The 27,154-nt window shown below is 42.9% G+C and overlaps 2 non-coding genes across 2 annotated transcripts; both read left to right on the top strand.

Annotated features, from left to right (window-relative positions):
• The first annotated feature begins 20,438 nt into the window (after positions 1-20,438).
• TRNAQ-CUG (transfer RNA glutamine (anticodon CUG)) lies at positions 20,439-20,510 on the top strand. Its single transcript has one exon. It is a non-coding gene; the product is annotated as a tRNA-Gln (tRNA).
• Positions 20,511-24,450: 3,940 nt separating this feature from the next.
• Positions 24,451-24,522, top strand: TRNAQ-CUG (transfer RNA glutamine (anticodon CUG)). Its single transcript has one exon. It is a non-coding gene; the product is annotated as a tRNA-Gln (tRNA).
• The last annotated feature ends 2,632 nt before the right edge of the window (positions 24,523-27,154 follow it).

Below are 27,154 nucleotides of genomic sequence, written 5' to 3'. Positions count from 1 at the left end.
GCGGAACCAGACCGTAGCATTAATTACCTCCACCAACGACGCCAGACGAAGGCTAGTTTATAAATCATAAATGATATTGGCGCTGACGAAAGTATGCGTTCTCTGACTGATTTCTAGTTAGGCATGTGGCAGGTGGGACAGGTGTTGTAGTGGTGGGTGGAAAAGTCGTAGGTGTGTTTTGACCCGAGTCGTGAGACGCTACGAATACAACAGCAGAGCCTGCTTGTTTTGTTGTTGTTGTTGTTATTTATTATTATTATTATTATTATTATTATTATTATTATTATTATTATTATTACTACTACTACTACTACTACTACTACTCTACTACTACTACTATTATTATTATTATTATTATTACCATAATTAGTAGCGGCAGTATCACTATTATCATCGGTAACTGTGTAAGTTACAAGCAATTGTGCAAGTTGCAGGTGTGGTTATTGTGATAAAACTGTAGTTGTGGTAGTTGCAGTTGTGGTCGGGTGCAGCAGTTGTAGAAGGGTGTGATTGTTATGGCAGTGTAGAAGTTGTATGCGTCGGTAGTAGCTGCAAGTGTAGTAGCTGTATCAGGTGTAGCTGTGGCAGTTTTAGCAGTGGCTGTGGTATCTGTAGTTTAGGTGATTGTAAGTGTGGCAGGCCAGGTGTGGTAGCTGTGTGGTATTTGTGGTAGGTGTACTGTAAATGAGAGTGGTAAAAGTGGTAGTTACTGGTATGGCCACTGTTACAGGAGTGATGACTGTCGTGTGTGTGTGTGTGTGTGTGTGTGTGTGTGTGTGTGTGTGTGTGTGTGTGTGTGTGTGTGTGTGTGTGTGTGTGTGTGTGTGTGTGTGTGTGTGTGTGTGTAAGGGAATGACAAGGCTACCACGCTCCATCAACCCGCCCACCGCCCCAACACTTGGATCACCTCCTTGCCCCCCCCCTACTCCTCCCCCGACACGTGCGAACACACCTGCACTGCCTAAGGCCCTAGCAAGAAGGGGGGGGCAGGGAAGGGGGGGGAGGGAAGAGGGATACAGGAGAGAAGGAGGGAGGAACAAAAAAAAAGGAAGAGGAGGTGAAGTTGAAAGAAGAAGGAGGGGAGAAAAAGGGGGGAGGGGAAGGAGGAAGAGGAGGTGAAGTGGAAATAAAAAGAAGAGGAAGGAGGAAGAGAAGTGGGAAGAAGAAGGAGGAAGAGAGAAGAAAGAGGAGGTGGGAATACAAAGGAGTAAAAAGGAAAGCCAATAGCAACAACAGACTTTCCGGTCCTTTGAAGGTGTTTGATACAGGCTAGGACTGAACTAACGTAAATACACTATGGGTCAAAGACATGGATAGGAGGAGGAGGAGGAGGAGGAAGCGAGGCAGACAGGAAGGTGGGGAGAGAGAGAGAGAGAGAGAGAGAGAAAGAGAAGGAAGTAAGGAGGGAGGCACGTGGGCAGCGAAGCATGTTGACAGACAGAAGGCAGGCAGGCAAGCAGGCAGGAGGCAAGACGGACACACAGCAGGCAAGGCAGGCAGGTGGGACGGGGGGAGAGGCAGAGGAGAGTAGGGGGGGCGAGGCAGGGAGGTAAGGGGTGAGTAAGAGGGGGGAAGGGGAGTACAGGGGCAAGGAGGGGAGATTGGCAGAGGTGAGGGGGTGCAGGGAGGAGAGATAGGCAGGGTGAAGGGGTGCAGGGAGAGGAGATGGGCAGAGATGTGAGATGCAGGGAGGGGACGTAGGCAGAGGTGAGGGGGTGCAGGGAGGGGAGATAGGCAGGGGTGAAGGGGTGCACGGAGGGGTGGTAGGCTGGGAGACAAGGGACAGGGTGAGGAAGCTAAGAGGGAGTATCTGTATATGTTGTAACGACCGGCTTATATACGCCTGGGACTGGTGCACATCTCGACTTTACATATTGGTGTCCGGTAATGCCTCACTCAGGGCTATGGGTGTAGGAGGCTTTGGAATGATAGGCGAAGGAGTGCATGTGAAATCTGCATTATAGTGGCTGTGTTTATAAGAGAGAGTGTATATGTTATCGCAGGAATCTCGATAGGTAGCCAACAACTGGATCACATTAATGAATATACTACTCTAGCCGCGTAACCATCTGCTCCTGGATGGGCTTAAACTCAGGTCAGAACTGGTAGGTGTACACGCAACCACCCGACCAACGGAGGCTCCAACGAGGAAGGAGAAGCTATGAGAAACGGGGAAGTGAGAAGGAAACACCACAGAAACATACCCTGTCACGATTGTATATTTCACCTTCCGTGCCTTTGTTATAACTTAAGCTGCAATATACAGCCTTGAGAGGACTAATACAGTATGATACTGTCTGCTTTCTCTCTCTCTCCACCGAACCTTTTTTTCCTCTCTTACTAGCCTCCCATCAAAGACATTTACAAACGAAAATACATAAATAAATAAAATAACAGGAAGGAGGCAAAGATAACGGAGAACAATGAGAGAGAGAGAGAGAGAGAGAGAGAGAGAGCACCTTTACTCTCCCTTCCTCACTCCATCAGACTAATGTCACTGTTAAATCATCGAATTATAACAAACCGTCTCGTAACTCCTAAGTACAGTAAATATATAGGGAAAGGAGAGGGAGGGAAGGAGAGAAGATGGAGGTAATCAGAGAAGAGTGAGGAAAGGAGAGAAGAGGAAGGAAAGAAGGGAAGCGAGAGGAAGGAAAGCAGGGAAACGGGAAGAAAAAAAAATGACAGGGGAAAGACGGAGGGCGAGAGAAAGAAGAGGAAGAGAGGGAGAGAGAAATGGCGGAAGAAAGGTGGCAGGCGATGAAAGGAGAGACGGAGGAAAGATAGAAAAGAAGGAGAGAGAAAAAAGGGACGTGAGGAAGAGGAGGGGAGGGAGGGAGGGAAAAAGGACGTAAAGAACAGAGGAGGAGGAGGAATAGAGGAATGGGAAGGGAAACAAGGAGTGAACGAGAAGGAGGAGAGAGAGAGAGAGAGAGAGAGAGAGAGAGAGAACTAAGAAATTAACTAACCATAAAGAGAGGACACAGATGGAAGAGGGGAAAGGGTAAGAATATGCTGGTGTGTGTGTGTGTGTGTGTGTGTGTGTGTGTGTGTGTGTGTGTGTGTGTGTGTGTGTGTGTGTGTGTGTGTGTGTGTGTGGACATTGGGGAAGGTCAGTGTAACCGATTTTCTTACCGTACTCTCTCTCTCTCTCTCTCTCTCACGATTCAGCACAAAGGAGTACCCAGGAGAGGAGAGAGAAGCAGATCTATATTCTTTTTCGAGGCTACTTATTATAGCGTATATAATCTGTCTCTAAGAGAGGACTACAAAGCAGGAAGACCCCCCCACCACCCCAAACACCAATCCCTCCAACCGAAGCAGGCAGGGAAAAAAAATAAACATACCCCCGCGCTTATATATCAGGGGTGTATTGCAATCTACCACACTAAAAGACCACCTGTTCCTCATAATTATACCTGATGAAGAGAAAATTTAATACTTTGCCTCAGGTGCCTGGAAATTTTTGCCAACAACTTTATAACCCAACCATTTATATTATTCGACCAGTGTACTGTGAAGCATTTTTCATCTTCCATATTATCATTTGGATTAAATTCCTTCGTATATCGCTAAGTTAATGTAAAGAGATTTTGACGTACACTTTCCTCATATAAACTTGTTTCCCAGTCTAGATATCACTTTCCTCACTCGTCGTTATATTCTGTCCTGCGTCTCCATACATTTTATGTAGTAAGGTGACCAGAACTGGACACGATACTCTAAGTGTGGGCGCACAAGGGAATTACAAAAGGTCACGAGGATATTTTCTAGTGAATCTAATAGTTTGGGCGACTAGTTTATAAGCTTCTGTATACTGTTAATTTCCTATTTATTTCTTATTCAGCTCTTAAATATTCTTCTTGCTTTATATTATCAGGCTGAATATGATACACACTATGGCTTGCCTTTTCGTTCTTGTTACCACTGTTTAGCATTCTGGATATACATGACAAACACTGAAATCCATGTGATGTTTGGACTCAAATAAACACCTTATCAAGATCTTCCTTAATCACCTGCTTTTGTAATGTAATCGCCTTGTTAAAAATTTTAGTATCACCAACAAATCTGACATTTTACAACACAAACGTCAGCATCGTTTATGAGGATTAAAAACACTTGAGGACTCAGCACTGAACCCTGCAGCACTCCACTCCTTATCTTCCTCCACTCAGGGTCTTTTCCATTAATAATTACTTTTTATATCCTGTTAACCACTTTTCGATCCACCTAAGCATACTCCTCAGTAGGAAGGGAAGAGTTAAAGTTGGAAAGTAAAGTGTTTGAAAAGAAAGATTATGGCAGAGTATTAGGGATATGAAGTACGAAGAGTGTGTATGTGAGTGAGGTGGAGGGGGGAAGAGGGAGAGGGAGGCCGAGGATGAGATGGAGGGATGGGGTGGAGAGGTATATGGGAGAGGGGGGTGTGAGTTGGGAGCAGGGCAGTGAAATGGCGGGGGACAGGGCGACTTGGAGGCGATTTGTTTGTGGCCACCCCAAACGGGACTGAGGCGTCTGGAAATAGATAGATAGATAGATAGAAGTACAACAGAACCTTGATACTTCCCTCCTTTCTCCCTCCCCCTTCTCTTTCTCCTCCCCTTCCTCCCTCCCTCTCTCCCTCTCCCTCCCCCTTCTCTCTCCTGGCCTCCTGCCCGTACCACGTGCGACAGCAACCTAGTAAACTAATTATGTGTCACCTGGCCAGGTGGTGTGGAGGGAAGGCAAGGACGTGTGCACTCTTCTATTTTTACTCAAGCACGCACCCACACACCATTACCAGCATCATCGTCATTAATATCATCTTTCGTCATCATCATCATCAACATTAGTATTATCTATCATCATCATCATCATCTTCAGTCATAATCATCAGTATTAACTTCATTATCATCACTAACATAATCATCAACATCATTATCATTAAAGGTTAACTAAATCATCTGGTGTCAGCAAGATATACAAGCACCATGGCACTGAAAGCGTTATATCGCCCTCACCCACAGCATCTACAACTTTCTCTGGACTGGTAAAATAAATAATAATAACCTGGTCAGCCTGAGAATGTCTTTAGTTTATTTATTTACTGGTGGTAGGTGGTGGCGGCCATCATCCCCTCACCTGATGTACAGTAGTGCTGCCTATGCTTCCTTCACTTTTATCATTCTTTTTCCGTGTCTGCCCTCCTCTCTTCCTATTTCTCCCATCTTTCCTGTCACATTTTATTACTCTTCTTTCCTATTCAGGTGGCTTTACACTGAGTGACAAACCCAATCGTTTCACGTAAGCCTGGAAACTCTCTATAGCCATATAACCAACCCATACGTGTTCCCTACGTGTCAACATGTGGGTTGGCGGAGGGTTAGTGGCCCTCCCCGTAAAACAACAAACTCAAAGACAAACGGCCACCCCCTAGGGCATTATGGCGTCTGGCTATAGATAGATTTATTTATTTATCTATTCGGAACGAGAGAGAGAGACAGAGAGAGAGAGAGAGAGAGAGAGAGAGAGAGAGAGAGAGAGAGAGAGAGAGACAATATAGCCTTCATTAATGGCCTCAATATAAGAGGTACTGCTATAGCTGAGCCAAATCGTCTCAAGGTGGCAACAGTACACTACATTAAGAGGTCATGGCAGCGAGGGCAGTGAAGGCGTAAGAGAGTTAAGATCACGCGTATAGTACTTTTACAGCTCCACACCAAACCGTCAACAACAATAACAACAGTAAAACAACAGGAAGATGAAAAAGAAGAATGAATAAGAAATGATGATGATGATGATGATGATCAGGAGGAGGAGGTGGATAAGCAAGCGTTATTAGCTCCGCCAAGGAAATTAGGCCTATCTTTTACCCCGTGTTGGTTTGTTAGTTTGTCTGCTTGTTTTTCTGTCTGTCTGTTAGAAGGTTACTCAAAAAGTTATGAACGGATTTTGATGACATTTTGCAGAAGGGTGTGCCATGAGCCAAGGAAGAAATTATTAACTTATGGGCCGGATCCAGAGTATCCTGCACAATATCTCCAAAAGTTCACGATGAATTTCCATGAAATTTTGGGGAAAGGTGGGCCATGGACCAAGAAAGAATTGATTAAATTTTGAGGCGGATCCGGATCCGGATTCTTTTTAATAGCAATGGCATTGGCGGAGGTATGCGCTCTCTGTGTGCTTTCTAGTTCTTATATACCTTAGCTAGAGAGACGTTTATCTAATACTTTTAATTAAATATGACGATGAAACTTAGGGAATTTACTGTCATACGATTTTATTCAGCTGAAGGAAACCCCCATAACCCTTGATTATGGGTCCTCCACAACAAGGGGCAGCATTTCCCTGCACTTAGCAGGCTCCCAAGTGATATTTTTTTTTCTGAATACGGCACAATAATATTCTCTCCACTTACATAAGCAGGGACTATCCATATCTATAACTGTGAGAGAGTCTGTACAATTGCCAATGCTGAATTGGATTTCCACCTCGAAGGGAGAGTGGTATTAACAAATAAGCCTTCCCCATGCTGGCTAGGTATACTGGGGAAGGAATATCTGTACTGAGAGTGAAACATGTGCATGCAGAAGTGTTGGAATGGCTATGTTTACGTGTCCAAAACTGTATGTGTCACTAGTAAGAGCCCCAACACGGTGCGAACATATTCTGCAAACACATGATGTGACATACTACCAGCCACTGTGCATGGATTTCGAACCCATGTCACGGGGTCAGCACAGAACACGACTGCAACTGCGTACCCATTAAAAAAAAAAAAATAAGAAATTATGGAAAAATAAATTGCCAAGGAAGAGGTGTTAAAGCCCCTTACCCCCTTCAGTACAATGACATCTTTTATGTCTATCTTGCTAACACCTGGCCATTTTATTCAGATCAAGTGAGGGACAATTTTACAGGGATAAGGAACAAACCACATTCACCTCTTTAGCCACAAAAGTCTGCCGTATTTTAAGTGGCTGTGGAGATTACGCAACATCTCTTCCTCAGCGATTTGTTATTCACATTACACATCATGATCCGCTTCGTAAGCTATTAAATGCAAAAAATGTGTCTATACTGAAACGATACAGATACAGAACAGAATGCTGAGATGTAATACTTGAAAATAAATCACTAAGGATGAGGTGCTAAGAAGCCTCGTACACGACATGTAAAACGAACCATACACGAACCTAGTAATCGTAGTGAAAGGGTTAATGACAGGAGACCACGTCCCTCACAGGGCAAATAAAACCATCAGGCGGTGACGTCATGATCTAAGTATATCTGACGTACGGACATTCACACTGTTCAGATTTACGTCACGAACAAGGACAAAACACGTAATAGCCTCCTAATCCCAGGCTTCTTGTTACAGTAAATTGCTAACTCATGGTCATGATTCATGTCAATGGCTATAAAACACAGTGTACACCCTCCCAAAAAAAAGTATCGGCCCTCTAACGACACATCATTTTGAAACATGACGAAGCATTGTGATATATGAGGCATCCTGTGATTATAAGTCAAAATATTATCTCTGGTAATTATTAGAACTGAAAATCACACACACAAAAAAATAATCACGTACTGGGTGGTATATATTTTGAGGCACCAGATTTATAGATCCATGTGTGTCTGCAGAACTCACTCATTTTCACAACCATCCTAACCTAAAGGGCAGATACTTTTGTGGGAGGGGGTACAAGATCTCTAACACTCTGAAAATTATGTACACAGTTCCAGCTTACGTCACGTGGAACTACTAAAAATGGCATATATTGTGATCATTGTCTTCTACATAACATTTTTTAACTTTGGATCACTAGTTAACTTTTCATCCTTACGCATAAAACACACTGTAAACCATTTATCTAACATTTTGTAAACGATGTACACAGTTCTAGCCAAAGTTATGAGGAAAAAGTCTACATTCAAACCTAGGATCCCTCACTCTTCACTAAAAATGCCTAAGTCTTTTGGTCACGTCTTAACTGTTCATCCCTCTGCTTACGAAAAAAAAAAAGTGGTATACAAAACATCTAACACTGACAACGACGCACATATTTCCAGCTTAAATAATGTGGAGCAATTACGAACAAAGCTAGGGCAATTAAAAACACAGTGCTTTATGCTTACTGACTATTTACTGAAGACTGCTAACTTCAGATCATACTTTCTTTATCTTTAAGCTCAGAATGAACAGTATGTGGTCTAAAAATGACTGAGTACCCTATGCTCACTGACACTTACTGAAAAACGTCAACTGGTCATGATTTAATTGTTTCTCTCTTTATGCTTACACACACACACACACACACACACACACACACACACACACATATCTAAAATTGTGAGTAGAACGTAAACAGCTGCACATTACCACCTGTGGAGCAATAAAACATGTTGTAACCTTACGCTCAATTACTCCTTGCTAAAAATACACGTTCGCATTAAGATATTTCACACAGGGAGGGAGGTGGGGATACTAACGCTGTACGAACAAACACTGGACCACATAATATTAACCTGGACACTGTTTACGTAGATAATATACAAGAAAACGCCACTTAAATATCAAGGACAGAAGCTTGCATGCCATCTCAAAGCATCTACTAATCACAGCACGTCCGTCACATTCCTCCCGGACGCATCACACACAATCATTTTTGGGCAGAGAGACATACCAAGCCCTTCTCAGCTCTGGAATGTTAGCCAGTAGAAGAGAGTGTGTGGCATACGAGCTGAAATATTACCCAAAGTCTTGTCCCCGGCTGTACCTGGGCGCCTCCTAAGCCTACGGGAATAAGGCTGTTTACCTGCCTGTGTCGCAACGTCGGCAAGTTTTCCTCGTTGCTGCGACTGCGCATCACCTGGCGCCGCATTCCCGTCTTTTTTTTTTTTTTTTAGCATCTCTAACGACTTACTTTACCTACACGTTTTATTAGTCGCTCATCTCTTTTATACCCTTTCCCATTAATTCTAACCGCATACCTAACAAAGGAACACTGTCTGCATGAATAATATACAAGAAAATATTAACCTACAAGATTCAGAAATACACCGGTAAGTTTGGGGTTCTAGGAGGCCTCCTCTACTGACGAGAATATAAGCTGTCGTTGTCCTTGGGTCGCATTCTGATCAGGTTGGGGGGACCCCTACCACCTCTTCCTGATCAGGGTATTTTTTAACATACCGCGATCATACCTTCAAAAAAAAAAAAAAAGACATAAAAAAGAAAATTAAAGTGTAATATGCAGAATAAATCCATAAGAAGAAGGTGTTAGACAGAGGTAAACAGGTGGCGTAAATCCCCCGTGCCCTGCGTTGCGTCACAGTACCCGTGCAGTGGGTGCTGCGCCAACTGGGCTACGGGGCCATGACTCACCCAGGTCGTGTAGATGCTATCGCCGGCCACCACCTGGGATTTCTGCCACCGCCGTCACAGATGCCTACATTATAGTTTTACCCGGCCAGCTGTCTGTGTCTGTCTGCCTGTCTGTCTGTATTGTCTGTCTATTTGCTTGCCTGCCTGCCTGCCTGCCTGCCTGCCTGCCTGTCTGCCTGCCTGAAGGACTAAGTATTAATATTTTGGACTAGGTATGTTCAAGGACACACACGTAATTATGACTCAGTACCAACTCAAAGCGGCGTGGCGCCCAACTGATTCACCCTTCCAGGAATTTTAGTCTGGACGCAAGTTAACAAGCCCGTCTCCGAACTCCAATATTACACACATCACAACAAAAAAGAAAAATAGTGAGGTGTTCTCCACAGCCCTCACACGTCACCACTTGGGCACCAACATCCACCATTTCCACTGTGAAGGATGCAACAAACAGAATCTAGTACGATGGTGTAGTGTGGGTGTTTTTAAGACACATTCGTGGGTATTATAGAAGAGTAACGAGATGTGCTTCAACACCTTCGTTACCATGACCTCTTTTTAACCCCTTCAACCCGGGGACCCTTTCAATGCTTTATTAGTGCCAATTTCAGACGATATAATTCAATTAAGGGCGATTTCAAACGAGGGATGGGGGATATAGCCTTTATTAACCCCTACAATACTTGAGGTTTTTGCTAAGCTGAAAAGAGGATGGTGTGGTGGTAGCATGAGTAACATACAAACCAGGCCACATCCTACTGACGGGGTTAAGGACACAATAAATGAGGGAAGAAAACAAAAAGGATACGAGACAACAACTGCAAAATACACTGAACGCCAAACCAAGAGAAATAATGTAAAGGGACGGCAAAGAACAGGATTAACGACAATTTGGATCCCTCCCTCCCACTTTACCCCACGTGGCATATTGTAATCCTGAAATGGCAAGAATGAAAAAAGGAAACAATACGTCATCAACCTGAAGTGATGTACAATCCTGAAGTAACACCAATAACGATGAAATATATATGAATGGTTTAGAAAAATCACGCTTGTAACCCATTCCCTGCGATGAGTCTCTCTTTACTGGATGGTATAAAAAGAATATACCGTACTAGAAAGCCACTGTATTTCAGGAGTTAACGCAGACAGACTAACCCCTTCATTACGAGGTTTTTCTCCTAATAAAATCACCTGGCTGTAGCAAGAACAATATATTTTTTTAAAAGATGACGTAATAGTAAAGTCCATTATTTTAACCCCTTCACCCAGTGGACGTCACTACTGTTTCATTCTTGGTATCTCCTGAAAGTTTTAATCAGCTTCCAAGGTGGCATTTTCGACTGGAGAGGTTAGATTCTGATTTCACTAACACTTCCAGCACAAGAAGTCTTCCATAAGTTGAATAAACTCGTGTGAAAAATAAAACTTGACGTCATCCGATGGAATAGCAGTAGCAAGTCAACAGTATCATACGAAAGGTTGGGCAAGACTGTGGTGGTTGGGGAGGAAGTAGACCGAGGACCAAGTGGAGGGACAAGGCGGTGGAATAAAGGGTGGTCCATATATTCCTCATCTCAATTATGGTGTGTTGCGGGGACTCAGTTATGGTGTGTTGCGGGGACTCAATTATGGTGTGTTGCGGGGACTCAATTATGGTGTGTTCCGGGGACTCAATTATGGTGTGTTGCAGGGATTCAATATGGGTGTGTTGTGGGGACTCAATTATGGTGCGTTGCGGGGACTCAATTATGGTGTGTTGCGGGGACTGCTCAGTCGACATTACCAGTGTCACCCCTGCATCATTTTCTCCTTCCTTTCCATACTTTATCGTGCCTGCTTCTTTACGTCTACTGTCTAAATGGCAGATCAGTAATTGCATAAAGTAGCCCAAAAGTCTGCGACCCTCACATCAGCAGACTAATCCGTCCCCACAACACACCAAACACGAGAGCGCAATTTATGTACCACCTAGTATAATGTGAGGGAAGGTGGTGGTGGAGGAGTCTAAAGGTGAATTATGCCTATTATTTTTTCTTATCTTTCATCTATTTCTTATCTTTTAACGGCCACATACCTGTATATATTTCCTGTCTTATCAGGAGCGTACAGGCCCATCGTTAGGCTACAGATTCCAAACACTTACAGCGGGAATGACCAGTCGCTCGCCCTTAATGCCAATATACTGTACAAGCAATAAACCCCAAATAGCCGTTACATTTTAACCACTTCTGGGTCAAATCCGGTTACAGCGCCTTAACCTACTAAACCACCAGGCATTTATTTGTTGATTATATGGTTACTACCCAACGTAACAGATGGTTTCCTGGGTCACACGCGCATGGAAGATTTTGTCCTGGCCAGCCCTTCGACGATGAGAGAGAGAGAGAGAGAGAGAGAGAGAGAGAGAGAGAGAGAGAACCCTCTCACAAGCACACCAGTAAATCTTTAACCCCTTCAGTCCCGTAACGAATCAATTCAATGCATTCATTGATCCTGAAGATTTTATTCATCTAAGGAATGACCTCTAAAGTTATTCATGAAGTTTATACCTAACTCCTCCAGTTCAAAAAGTTTCTCATAAGCTGAATAACATAAATAAAATGAAACAATGATGCACAGAATAAAAATGAATAGAATGAAATAAACGTCGCGAGCCTCACCCCTACTATGGATGCAATCATGTACTATACTCAATTAACACCAGACGATTTTATTCAGAATATAAAATTCCAAAAAGTTAGTGGGTTTAAAAATTTATGAATCTTTTCGCTGCAACGTCGCACTTACGATTTTTAATATGCTACGACCTAATTACTGTACAGACAAACAGATACAGATATAGATACAAAGATACAGATGTTCACGTGACAAATTCAGCAAGATAAGTTAAATAATAATCTCAATAACCTCATTTGCAGATACGAACGCACTTCCATTCAGGCGATTTCATTCAACTACGAGAGACTGTAGCGATTTCGGTGATAAAAATGCAAGCTGTTATTTTATACTCAAACTAATGCCAGACGATTTATTTAGCCTGAGGAAAAATACAGAAATTAAATCTACCTTGAATTAATTCCTTCTCTACCACGGATCCATTTAAAGATTTTATTCCGGCAAACACTACATAAGTCATGGGATCGGTATTTTTCCTAAGCTTACTTTACTTTTTTTAAATCATGCTAAAAAGACGTGGATTCGTGGATATACTTAAACATCTTGACCCCTTCCCCACTTCCCTCACCCCCTGCGGCGCTCCGGCTACGAGGGCTGGGCAGACACGGGTTCGAATCCCGCTGTGGGCAGGGAGTTTTCACCTACACCCTCTCACGGCCCAACTTCAGCTGCCTCTGTCACTTGCTACGTCCCTCCATGCCACCACCACAGATTATGTTACCCTCGGTGCTGGGGCGGGTGTTGGGTGGTCAGATAGGAGAACGAAAAAGAATACAGTAGTTGTAGTAGAATCAGTAGTAGTAGTAGTAGTAGTAGTAGTATAGTTGTTGCTGTAGTAGAAGTAGTAGTACAAGTATCGTACTAGTACTAACAGCAGTAGTTTTCGTGGTGGTGGTGGTGGTGGTATTAGTAGCAACAGTAGTAGTAGTAGTAGTAGTAGTAGTAATAATAATAATAATAATAATAATAATAATAATAATAATAATAATAATAATAATAATCTGGGGGCTGCGAGAATAAAATACATAAGACATCATCATAATTAGGGTGTTTCTGGACAGTGTTTCTAACTTTCTATTCCAAATAATAATAATAATAATAATAATAATAATAATAATCTAGGGGTTGCAAGAATAACACACAAAAATATATAATCATATTTAAGGTGTTTCTGGACATCATTTCTACTTTCGAGCTTTTTCACAATAAAGCATCTCTCCCTAGTCGAATAAAACCATCTGAGTGTGTTGAAGGGGAGAGTTAGTATACCGTAGTGTGTGTGTGTGTGTGTGTGTGTGTGTGTGTGTGTGTGTGTGTGTGTGTGTGTGTGTGTGTGTGAGAGAGTGTGTGTGTGTGTGTGTGTGTGTGTGTGTGTGTGTGTGTGTGTGTGTGTGTGTGTGTGTGTGTGTGTGTGTGTGTGTGTGTGTGTGTGTGTGTGAGAGAGAGAGAGAGAGACAGAGAGAGGGGAATCAGGTATGGGAATTCGCACCAAGGAGAATGCGGAAGGTACTTTTAAGAATGTTTGGAAATCCGGCCACACACACAGGTAAACCATTTAGCGACTACTACAGGTGCAAGTAATTCACCTCTTCACAACCACGCCGTCTGTCCTTCCAAGAATTAAACAACAAGGAAGTGAAAAATCGTGACTGTATGTAAGAATAATTTTAATGTATACTACTTGTTTCTAGATCCTTTTGGTAATTATCTTGTAAGAGTGTAAGATTCTTTAAGACAAACGACTGAGGTGTGACTGCTCTTATGCCTGTTATAAAGTGTAGGCAAATATTTACTTGGAGGATAACTTGGAGGATAAGATCATAACAAAAAATTCTTGAGTTCTGGCGGGGCATAGAGCTACGTATTGAATTTAATAGTAAGACTGTCTTTGGAGTTTCTCTCTCTCTCTCTCTCTCTCTCTCTCTAGCCACGGTACTAACTGTGTCTACTCTGTTGCCTTTATCTTATTTAAAAATACGTCCCTCCATCTTCGGTGAGAGCTGTAGCAAGAGATTAACACTGGAATACGGTGTTGGTCACGAAGATATGCAATGGCAAGGATGCTGAGCTACTGTATTTTCTACTCTGTCTTTAAGCCACTGGAAATAGAACTGCAAAAAGGCGAAAATCTCCGCAAGATTATCGTGAACGAACCTGATATTTGACCATTTGCAACACCATTCCCAATACTTCACTAAAATCACAAAACGTAAAATTTGGTCCAGCTTAACAAGAATGAAAAATATATATGTCGATCTCCAGTGCCGGGCGATAAGTGCCATTTTGAAATATGGCGACGATTTCCATAAACACAACGTACAGGAAAACATAATCCTAAGCAAAATAAATATAACCAAGTCAGGAGGAATCATACCCTTTTTACTCTAACTTGGCTTAAAATTGGCCTCTCTCCATCTTCAATGACCTGCTGTAAAAATAGATAAACACTAGATTCCGACGCAAATCACAAAGAAGTGCTAGGGAGAGGATATAGAGCTGTAGCACTATGTATCTGCCTCTGCATTAAATGAATTATGCTGCAAAAGGACGAAAATCTGCGTCAAGTTAGTGTAAAAGAACTGTAACACACAAAATATACACAAAAAATATATAACCATACTATCATCTATGGCGAGACCTAACCTCTAATAATGGTAAAGAGATAATTACACTCCCGCCAGACTCCAAGCATGTGTGTTAGTGACCTTGGAAAAGTTTTCAACCAGGTGCTAAATTACTGCAGTCAGGAGGCCAATTAAGGGATAATGACTGCCCCAACACTCAGCCAGTTAATTAAATACATACTTGCAATCAAACCCTCCAGTAATACGGATTTTATATTTTACTCTTACTTTCGTCAAGCAAAATAATTCAGCTTAGGAATAAAAAAAATCGTAGTGAAAGGATAACAGGCGATTTCCCTTAATTCCTTCACTACAATGATGAATCTTGTTTTTTTTTTCCTTTGCCATTGTTTGATGCTTTTTTCAGCTCTGGAGACTCGTAGTGACGGAGTGAGACTCGGAAAGATCCACAGGGAGAGACACAAAATGCAGTTAAATGAGTAAATGTTGAAAGGAAACGTAACTCTCTCTCTCTCTCTCTCTCTCTCTCTCTCTCTCTCTCTTAATCATATAAGAAACGCACACAAACACCTCCGTCTCTCCGTCTACCCACACACCTACGTCTCTCTTATCCACACACACACACACACACACACACACACACACACACCTTAATCAGCGTCTGGCAGGATGCCGGGGCTGTTTGAGGAAGGTCAATGTAGCCGGTTATTCTCTCTCTCTCTCTCTAATATATATATATATATATATATATATATATATATATATATATATATATATATATATTTCTTTATCTATCCCTTTTATTTCCTTTTACCTCCCTTCTTCCTCTCTTCCATCCTCTTTCTTCCTTTCTGTTTCAGCCTCCCTCACTCTTCCCTGTTCCCCTCCTTTCCTCTTTTCCTCACTCTCCCTCAGTGTCATTTTCTCTCCTTCCCTCCACTTCTATCTCTTTCTTTCTATCTCCGTTTTTCCCTCCCTCCTCTCCTTTCTCCCTCAATTTCCCTCTCAGGCTGCCTCTCAACTTTCCTTCCTCACTCATGCCCACTCTTCCTACCTTCTTTCCTATCTCTTTCCTTCAACTTTGCTTCGTTTTTTTTTTTTTTTTTTTTCCAAATAAGGTGCTTAATAGAAAAAGAAGAGGATCTGTCAATAAAGTACAGCAGGTGAGACAGAAAACACTCATATATCTGTAAGGTAAGTTTCATTGCTCCTCTCTTACTCTCTCTAAATTTCATGCTCCTCTCTTACTCTCTCTAAATTTCATGCTCCTCTCTTACTTCCTCTCCCTAAATTTCATGCTCCTCTCTTACTTCCCCTCTCTACATTAAGTTTCATGTTCCCCTCTTACTTCTCTCTAAGTATCATGCTTCACTCTTACTTCTAAGTTTTATGTTCCTCTCTTACTTCCTCTCTTAAAGTTTCATGTTCCTCTCCTACTTCTCTCTAAGTTTCATGTTCCTCTCTTACTTCTCTCTAAGTTTCATGTTCCTCTCTTACTTCATTCTAAGTCTTACGTTCCTCTCTTACTTCATCTCTCACTCCCTCCCCCCATCCTTCACTCTCCCTTTCCCTATCGGCCACCCTCCCTACCTCCCTACCTTCCCATCCCTCCGTCCCCATCCCTCCCTTCCATCCCCCTCCCCTACCTTCCCATCCCTTCCCCTCTCCCTTCCTCTCCCTCCGCCACACGCCCGTCTGACACATCCTAAAATACCCCTAGGTGACCGGGCCAAGGCGCTGGGAAAGACTGCAAGGACAGCACAAGGAACACTGTCTGCCTCGCCTTCTTCTGCACTCAATTTAGCTTCACTTTTTTTGTCTCGTCTGCTCACTTACGCAATCAGTCTAACTCGTTTTTATCTTGTCTCACTCACTCACTCTCACTTACTCACTCACACGCACTCATTCACTCTCACTCACGCACTCACTGCATGGGTAATATAAGGAGGTTCACTGTCCTTTCCAATCACTCACCCACTCACTCACTCACCGTCAGTTTGCCTCTACTAACAAACTGGCATTATGGGGAAGCTAACTGTCCTCCCCACTCACTCACTCATCACAACGGTATCAAGGACATTTTGGGCTATTTTTTCTCAGTTATTCACATACTAACTCCCACTCAACCACCCCCACTCACTTCTCCCACCCAACCACCCTCACTCACTTCTCCCACTCGACCACCCCCACTCACTTCTCCCACCCAACCACCCTCACTCAATCCTCGCATCCAACCATCCCCACTCACTCCTTCCACCCAACTACTCCCACCCACCATCCCCCCCTCACTCCTCCCAACCAACCACTCCCCCCTCCACCTGCTCTTACACCTATGTTGATTTAGGCAGGTGAATGAAGTGTTTTTAGAGTGTTATTACCCTTAACCTTGAATCAGGGTTAAGAAACTCATCTCTTGGCAAATTCAGCGCAAATTAAACCAGTAAAATCTTTTAAGGGTGGAACTGTGAGCGTCTGCCAACGTCTGCGTGTTGACGTTACGGCCACCGACACTGAGATATTTCTGTAACGGAAGGGTCGGGGGTATTTCTGTAACGGAAAGGTCGGGGGTATTTCTGTAACGGAAAGGGTCAGGGGTATTTCTGTAACGGGAAGATCGGGGGTATTTCTGTAACGGAAGGACAAGTGGGTGGGTGATAGGTGTAGTGTGGAATTAGCCTAATCACCGCCTACCACTTGTGTTGTGCTGTAATTACCTAAGATAAATTCCTACGACACAGGACCATTCGCCTCTCATCATTATGTTTTACGGCTGCAGGAAGAACAAAAGACACGGAAAATTCTTGCACTCTCCTTCCCTGTTCCTCCTAGAAAGACAAATCACAAGTACCTACGACAGAGATGGTAAGTGTCTTTCTGAAGGCCAGCCAGCAGGGGTGTGCAAGGCTGACAATTACCATCTCAAGACGACCCACACCAAAATTTTATACACAGCCAAAAATTATACCGGTACACAGCCAAAAATTATACACAATCCTCGGACTTGGGTTTCATACCTGCTCGGGAGCCTATAAGTCTAAGCAAGCACGAATTACTATGTGGCTGCGAGACGTGAAAGACGGAGAGGAAGGACAGAGGTACTGATTGTATTTAGAGAACTACATGGCCTTCAGTAGACAGCTTACCTCAGTGATGGCATGCAGTTAAAGTTACCCCAGTGTTCTCGTCCTCTGAAGTACTACAAAAAAAAAATAATAATAATAATAACTTTCTCATTAGGTATTAGGACCATCTCCAGGGATTTTTATACTAATCTTTTTATTAGGCTTTAGGTAATCCAGTAGACAGACAGCCAGACAGACATAACTTTCCTATCTTTACATAACTTTCCTACCTTCCCGTAACTTTCATATCACAGCACTGTATTGACCGAACAATGATTCGATGTAAGGACGAAAACTGAAGAAAGCTTACAAATAAACAACCAGTAGAGCACATACGGAGACGTTCTTACTGAAACTGAATGAGAAAGATGAGAGAACTGACATAAGATTGTGGATGGACGTGTTATGTAAGGCGATGCACTTGGGAAGGTTGTATCCCTTCTGTGACTGGCAGGAGGAAGCTTAACTCTGGCCCACAGGAGCTGCGAAAGACACATAGCTAAAGAAACTATATGTGACGATCGTATCGCAAGCGGGATGGAGCCAAGAATTTAGGATATTTGAACGATGAGTAATTGAATTTTTGGCAAACATCAGTGTTAATGGCAGCTGACACTGAGGGATTCTGAGTCATCACAACATACCATCATCTGACGACGACGACGACGACGATGACGTTGACGATGACGACGATGATGATGAATGATGACAAGGAAGATGATAATGAATGATGACAATGTAGATGATGATGATGGCATTTGTTTTCCTCTTTTATCTTGCTGACTCCTAACCACTCCATTCATTATAGCAGAACAGGGTTGAGATGGAAAGTATAAAGACGCTCACTGTATCACTGTATCGCAGAGGGGTGACTGAGCACCTCATTAACCATTTGTATACGATGACGCCTCTTATACATCCTTCCGGCTAACACCGCGTATTATGTGAACGGGTTACAAGGGAACTCCATCAGCCCTATGCTTCGAGTAATCCCCCATTAACTGACTCTAACTCTCTGGCAATTAAATATAGACAGAAAGAGTCACCGTACTGAAGGGGTTAAGCCTCTCATTGATAGAAACTCTTTTTGACGTCGTCCTCAACGAAGCTCCCAAGTGCAACGGAAGAAATGATATAGCTAACAGAGACCTTTGATCACTACCATTTCCTTTACCTATATATATATATATATATAAAAGAAGCATATTTAGCCATACTTCAGTACACATGTGCGACCACAGCAGCCACGGGATAAATTAGGGCAGTTGGTATCTCCCTCACTGCTAACATATTTTAACCAATATGCGTGAATTCAATATATCGGTATTTGGACCAAATATATGTGTGTGTCCGCTGTACACATACGATTGATGGAAATAACTAAAATGATTTACCGTAGCTCAAAGGAATATAATCATGTAGTGTTTAGTCTGAATAAATTACTTAAGTCCATCTACAACAGCGAAGGAGTTATGTTATGGTCCCAGCCCCAGCTCAGCATGGACACAGTGGACTGCAGGCAAAAGTTGTCCTTCCCCTGCAGTCCACCTTCCTCTCTTCGGTGGACAGGAAGGGAGCTGAGGGACATCTGTATAACTGAGCAGCGGATCCGACCAATTATGTCGCAGCTACTGCGTGACGGAGTCCCTCTCCGGCACCGAAATATTTAATAAAGAAGGCATTTAACCCTGTCATTGCTGGGGTTTTCCTCAGGTCAGGAAAATAGCCTGTGTTACCTTAATATTGACTTAAGTGCTTCCGCTGAGGGTAAAAATTTACGGATATTATTACTCTTGCACCGTCAATATTTCTCTCCCATTAATAAGATCGTTTACAATTAACCTGAATAAAACTAATACGTGCGTTCCCACCAGTGATTATACTGTATATGCTTTTACGGAAACTAAATTGTGGAGAGCTAGTCATCTGAAATCCCAGTCAGGGCGATGGCCATGTGATACACGTTGGTTTGAATCCCCAAAAGGCGGCGTGATGGCACTGCGATCATGTAATGCCACCAGGAGAGTACGCCAGCCATTTACCTTTATTTTTTTTTTTTTACATTACAGTTGCCTTGCCTCATACACCTAGCAAGAACAACATAGAAACTGATGTTAATGTAGGATTTATGACTGTTAATGTTTACGTAATCCCCGCCGACACTGATATATAAATAGTGTTCACAGTAATATACTCTTTAAACCCCCTAAAAGTCGTGGCAATTCCACTGTGGTATTTTGGCCATCACCAGACGATTTTTTTTAGGGGTCATAGGTGCCTGAGGGTTAAATAAGTGATCCCACATGACAGTTGATTGGTATAATGGAGATTGTTATTAACTCCCACAATACGAGGGGTCATCTCAAAACTGAAGGAAATCGTCTGTCGGTACTAAGCATGAAATATAAAAGATGTCATCGTACTGAAGGGGTTTAGGGAGATCGCTTCTAACCATCCACTATTTCGGGTGCTCGCCTACTATAAAAAAAAAAAAAAAAAAAAAAGTCTGTCAGTAGCAATAATTAAAAAAAAAAAAAAACATGATAGTGAAGATATATCCACATCACGAGTACCATCCACTACAAGGGACGCTCGACTAATCTGAAGAAAATCGTCCGTCAGTAGCAAGAATTAAAGAGAAAAACATGATGGTAGTGAAGATGTACCCATATCAACGGTCCCATGGTGTAATGGTTAGCACTTTGGACTCTGAATCCAACAATCCGAGTTCGAGTCTCGGTGGGACCTCAGGGGGCAGCCTAGCCTTTCATCACCTCGTTGCTGTTGTGGCCCCAGGGTTTTCTTTAGCCCAACATTAGACAATTTCCTTTACTGGAGAGAAGTTTTAATGGAGGAAAACATATTCTCAGCGTCTTTAACACCTGGCGGTTTTCTTCAGTGGAGACGTTTAACGAAGAAAAACATTAGCTCACTGTCTTTAACATCAAACGATTCTCTTCACTGGAGAGAAATTTCACGAAGGCAAAATATCAACTTCTTTAATCCAACACCAGACGATTTTCTTAAGCAGGACAGATATTTGACGGAAGAAAAAAAAAAATCGACTGACCCTTTACTGGGCTTTACCCAGACACGTTACTTCAGCTGAGGGAAAGCACAGCAAAAAGGACGTGAATACTGCCTACATTAACACTTTTAATGTTATGGGACAACGTTCGGTATTTTACTCTGTTTGACACGACACCATTTTGTTCAAGTATGAGAAATGCTACGGAAGAAGAAGAAGACGAACACGAGGAAGAAAAAGAAGACGAAGGAGATGGAGAAGAAAAAAGAAAGACGAAAAAATAAATGCAAAAAGGAAAATGAGGAGACGAAGAAGAAAAAAAGTAGAAAAAGAAGAACAAGACGAAGACGAAGAAAAAAGTAGAAGAAAAAGGAAAAAGTAATAAACGAAAGAAAAAATAAAAGAAAATGAACCTCTACTTAAGCCTCTAACTGCAATAGGTAAGCCTGGTGAAATAACAAGTCCCAGAGAGACTAAATTCCACCTGGTTACCACCTGTACACCTGTCTGTTAAAGAAGATATACCCTAATGGATTCCGTTTCAGGAATAAAAAAATGATCATAAGTGGGTCATTTTGGAATTTTTCAAAATTTCGAATACACAGGCATCAACCTCCTATTTGGCCCTATAATCATACAAAACATGAGAAACTTCCAGCAAATGGTTTTTGAGATACAGCGTGGAAGGGATGAACGGACGTACGGACAAACGGACATGACCTAACCTAAGATTCCACGTTGTGAGAAACAAAATGGAATAACAAATACTGGTGCAGGGACATCCAGGCTAACATTTCTCTCTCTCTCTCTCTGACGATTCCGATGCAGTATCACCCAAACTTGTGGAAAGACTGAGGATCAACCAAGGCTGTCATTGAGGTTGTGGCTGTGGTGGTAGGGTGGTGGTGATGCTAGTTTTGGTGGTGACAGAGTAATGGTGATGCTAGTTGTGGTGGTGACAGAGGAAGTGATGAACGTCGTAGTTGTGACTGTGACAATGGTGGAAGTTGTGGTTGCGACTGTGGCAGTGATGGCTGTTGTGGTCGTGATTGTGGTAGCGATGGTTATTGTGGTTGTGACAGTGGTGGTTGTTGTGGCTGAGACTGTGATAGTGGTGGTGCTTGTGGTTGTGGTGATGCGATAGTGGCGATAGTGGTTGTGGTGGTGAAAGGGAAGTGGTGACAAGTGGCTATGACTGCGGTAGTGGTGGTTGTTGATGGTCACATGGCAAGGTCAGGGTCTGTCAGCATTTACTGCGCTTGCCTGCATGAGCTGTTTCTTTTTTTCTTTTTCTTTACACCCGCTCTCACGCATGTTACGTTTTACTTGTGTGTGTGTGTGTGTGTGTGTGTGTGTGTGTGTGTGTGTGTGTGTGTGTGTGTGTGTGTGTGAGAGAGAGAGAGAGAGAGAGAGAGAGAGAGAGAGAGAGAGAGAGAGAGAGAAAATAACTCAAACAGTTGCGATCCTATTTTAACCAAACTTTATGAAGGGACTGACGGTCAGCGAAGGGGTTGGCTTTTTGTTTACAATGGGTCAGAGGTCAAGGTCACAGGGTTTTGTCAATGCTTGACCTAGCAAGGTCAACTTGAAGTTTTCCCCAATTTAAACCAAACGGAGGAAGGGTTAAGAGTCAGGCAAGAACGAAAGGCTTTTTTAAAACAGTCAAAGGCCAGGGTCACAGGGAAAACTCAAAGGTCAAGGTCACCAGGGATTCACACGGTTTACATTTTATTTAGACCAAACTTGACGGAAGGGTTAAGGCTCAGGCAAGGATGAAGCAATTCGATCTGGAATGCACTGAGAGCAATAGGTCGTACGTAGTGTACGCCAGAGTCACTGGCCAGATGTTCGGCCCTTGAAATAGTTTTTCTTTTTTCTTTTTTCTTTTTTTTTTATGTGTCCGACTCTGGGCATAGGCTTCACAGCCTGCTATCAAGGCCCAGCAGTCCTAGTTGGTGGGCTCAGGTGTTGCAATCTCTCTCTCTCTCTCTCTCTCTCTATGTCAGATAATTTTGCAGAGGTCTCACTCCCAGCAGACAGAGACCTGAGCCTGGAGTTGCAGTATACCTGGACATGTAGAAAACACCCCTTCCTAAGAGATTTATTTCGCCCATTACATCTGACTATGTTCCTGTATGGCAGTAGAGGACACGTCGATATTAAAACGATTAAAAAAAATAATAAACATGTAAGTGTTATGATGTAACATGCATAATAAATCGCGAAGAAAAGGGTGTTAGGAAGTTCATACAGCATCTAAAATACGGCCCTTAATCCCGTGGGGACGATTACTGCATTCTAAACTCATTCTAGATACTATAAGACGATTTTTTTAATACTCTAACTTGGCCTAAAACTGCCACCTCTCCGTCTTGAATGCTGAGTTGTGGCAATGGATTAACACCAGAATATGAAGCTAGTCACAAAAAAGTGTTATGGAAAGGATATGGAGCCTTAGCACTGTTTTTTCTTGTGTGTGTGTGTGTGTGTGTGTGTGTGTGTGTGTGTGTGTGTGTGTGTGTGTGTGTGTGTGTGTGTGTGTGTGTGTGTGTGTGTCACGGAGCCAACTAACACCAGAATATGAAGCTAGTCAAAAAGTAGTGCCATGGAAAGACTATGGAGCCTTAGCACTGTCTTTTTGTGTCATGCGTTAATTAACACCAGAATATGAAGCTAGTCACAAAGAAGTGCTATGGAAAGGATGTGGAGCCTAAGCACTTTTTTATTTATTTATTTATTTTTTTTTTTTTGTCACACAACAACATGAAATAAGCTTGAATACCCCCAATAAAATCTTCGTAAAGTTAAAGTGAAAGGAGTATAGGGGTATCTTTAGTAGTAGGCTCGTAGTATGCCCAGGAGGAACCACTCAGACTGAAGTAGCATAATCTACCCTTTTCCATCCATCAGCTTCACTCAATCGAGGCCTCATTAACACCTTCCACAATGCCTGTCGATCTACCCAGCCTTAAGTTTTCTTCTGATCCAGAGGTGGGATTCGCGGACAAACTTGCGATCAATTCCCTGCCGTAACTTTTATCTGTTATTGCAGTAAGACAAAGATATGAAGCGTCTGAACTCCACTTTGTTCTTACCCCTCCCTGTTAAACAAATCTTAAAAACTCTCTCTCTCTCTCTCTCTCTCTTCTCTTTTCATACACACACACACACACACACACACACACACACACACACACACACAACGGCTCACGTGAACGGCGAGCTTTTCACTCCTCACACACGTGTCAGTAGGTGTACACACACACACACAACGGCTCACGTGTACGGCGAGCTTTTCACTCCTCACACACGTGTCAGTAGGTGTAACAAGCTACTCTACCATCAAAGTCAGCACGCCATGACCTAAATGACAACCGGAACAAAATACCTCAAGTGCTTGCATCAGAGTGGAAGGGTGAACATAGTCGCCGTATTTTTTTTTTTTCCTTAATACAGACTTTTGTTCCTGCAATCGATTTTCATAATAATGTGAATGATGGTCAACAATAACACAACCATCAAAAGAAAATGTTTTATCATTTGTGAATCTAAATATCAACGGTCAACTAACTAAATACGACACAGTTTAACTTATTCCTTCAATGAGAGGTAACAGCCAAAGAAAACAATGTCACGGCACTGCAAACATACCCCTTCATCGGTCCCATGGTGTAATGGTTAGCACTTTGGACTCTGAATCCAACAATCCGAGTTCGAGTCTCGGTGGGACCTTACCTGGAACACTTTTAATACTGCTGCTGTTATGGACGCAGTCGTAGTTCATTCACACGAATATATGTTACTGTTCAGCACAAATAGAAATCCAAACAAAGTTAAGTACTGTCGCGCTTAACCCTTTTCATGTTAAGGATGGTGTGCAACGTAGTGAACGATATAAAGGAGACAGTGCCTGTTTTCAACTCCTGGTCCCTATGGTTGAGAAAGTGTCACTACACATAGCTAACTCCTCGCTCTGCCCTTTATAAAACGATTCAAACGCCAAGACATCCAGCATTCACAAGGCTTCCTGCCCTTAGGCAACGTCCTCCCACCTACTCCTAAAGTCCCTATATCATCCCCTTGATGCAGAAAACTTCAGTCAGTTCACCTGCTGACACCAGCCCACTGGAGTTGCGGCAGAAACCCCCCTTGACTCCCACTCAAACAGAAGTTACTGCAGAAGGCCCTAGTGAGTACACTAGGACGAGATGGCATACTGACTGGGCACCAGGTAACTCCCTTACACAAAAGCCCCCCGTCGGAACACATGGTAATCCTCACCAGCAGCCCTAGTGATGCCCCGGTATCTTGTGTTAGTAACCGCCAGGAGTCAGAGCCTGCTACCCACAGCGCCAGAATCCTCCGAGACGGGATTGCCCGCTAAAGCCACTGATGTCCCTCAAATCAGTCCTCCGAGCCCCATCAAGCCCTCCAACACACCGTCGTCAGCAAAACTAATTGCCCTTGTATTACCACCCTGAGATAACTTGACTGCCACGCACAATATAAACTAGAGAGGACTCAGAGAGCGCAGACCTCTGCCCATGTCATTACCAATAAAAAGGATCCGGATCCGGATCGGCCCTAAAACTTAATCAATTCTTTCTTGGTCTATGGCAACCCTTTCCACAAATATCAATGAAATTCAATGAGAACTTATGGAGATATTGTGCAGGATACTCAGGATCCGGATCCAGATCTGGCCCAAAATTTAATCATTTGTTCATTGGGCCATGGACCACTCTTCCACAAAATTTAATCGAAACCCGTTCATAACTTTCTGAGTAATCCTGCTAACAGGCAGACAGACAGACAGACGGACAGACAAACAAACAAAACTGGGGTAAAACATAATCTCCTTGGTGGAGGTAATAAGTTCAAGTGGGTGTACATCTGAGTCGGCATGATCAGGATGTTTGTTTTCTCTACCATTTTGCTGAATGCACTGTTTAACGTGGCTGCTGAATGTGCTGTGTAATGGCCAATATGCAAAGTGGTATGCAGGGTGGCCACTTACGTTCATATCTGTTACTAAATTGATTATATATGATAAATCTGACTCCTCTAATCAATTTTCAAAATAATGGATATGAAGCTCCCAAAAGATATCTTCACAATACTACATGTGAAGGGAATACTTACGAGAACAAAAACTTCGCCTGGTAACGAGACAAACGCGATGAGGTTTTCTTGACCTCTTCCGTCTCTCTAAAGCTGAATAAAATTATAGATGGTGGCACGAGTAAAATAAACATGTGCGTTCGTCGACCACATACATGCGTCGAACCAGCAAAACTGTCAGCCGTCAGAACAACAATTTTTTTTTTTTTTTTTTTTTTTTTTTTTTTTTTTTTTGCGTGAAACAATTAGGAACACATTAAACCAGTAGTCCATTCCAATCACTTCCAGTCCAAACTTTCAGGTAACTTCAGCCATGTTTTGGTCACAGCAATACAGGACCGGTCAGGTCAGTTATGACCTACAAAAGCCAGTTCAGGATGATTCAGGTCTTATTAGATTCACTCTGGCCCGAGGAGCTTCATTCAGGTCACTTAATATTCATTCTGCCTCTTAACATCCAATCCCACCCGGTCATATCAATTCATATCCTTTCGGGCACTTCATGTCCATCTGGTCCATTCACGCCACCTTAGGACCATCCAGGTTCAGTCAGGTCTGTTCACAGTTACTTAGTTCCTGTTAGGTCTGTTCAAGTCCAACTGGCCTCTTTCAGGACTATCACACACAACAGGACCCTTTTAGGTCTCTTTAGACTCACCACACAAGGCACGTGCCAAAAACCAGATTATGTTTTTTTCGAAATGAGACAGTTCAGTCTTGAGATTCATTCACGCTCCTTCAGATCCACTACACAATACAGGACATTATGGATCATTTGTGGGCAGGCCAATAGAGCCGCGTGCCAAAATACAGTCCTACCCATGCCACGGCTTTCTGAGTTACATCGGTCCAGGTCACTCATGTCAAGAGAGGGTGGGTGGAAAGGAGTGGGTAGGATGGGCTGTGAAGGCAAGGCATGACGAGACAAGCATAGCCTTTGAGAACGTACGTAGTAGATCGGCCTGTTAGTTGTATGTCAAAGATAGGTGGGGTGGGGGGATGAGTGGAATGGGTGGAATGGAGTAGGCTGGAAAGGCTGAAACTGTGGAGGGTGATGGTTTTAACGAAGGCAATACACCCTGTAAAGACTGGTGTTGTTGGTTGGCTGGTATAATAGTGATGATGGTTTAATTCTGACCTCCCTATACGATAAGGAAGCATAAAGGCGCCTCTCTCATACATCTGCCTCCTTACGAAGCAGAATAAAAATAGGTCATAAGACTACGTAAAGTAACCTTTCATC

The sequence above is a fragment of the Coenobita brevimanus genome, chromosome 62 (genome assembly GCF_032717465.1).
Source record: "Coenobita brevimanus isolate Jiangsu-jjx chromosome 62, ASM3271746v2, whole genome shotgun sequence".
Taxonomy (NCBI): Eukaryota; Metazoa; Arthropoda; class Malacostraca; order Decapoda; family Coenobitidae; genus Coenobita; species Coenobita brevimanus.
The sequence above is the reverse complement of the archived record's forward strand: the minus strand, read 5'-3'. Positions and strand labels throughout refer to the sequence as shown.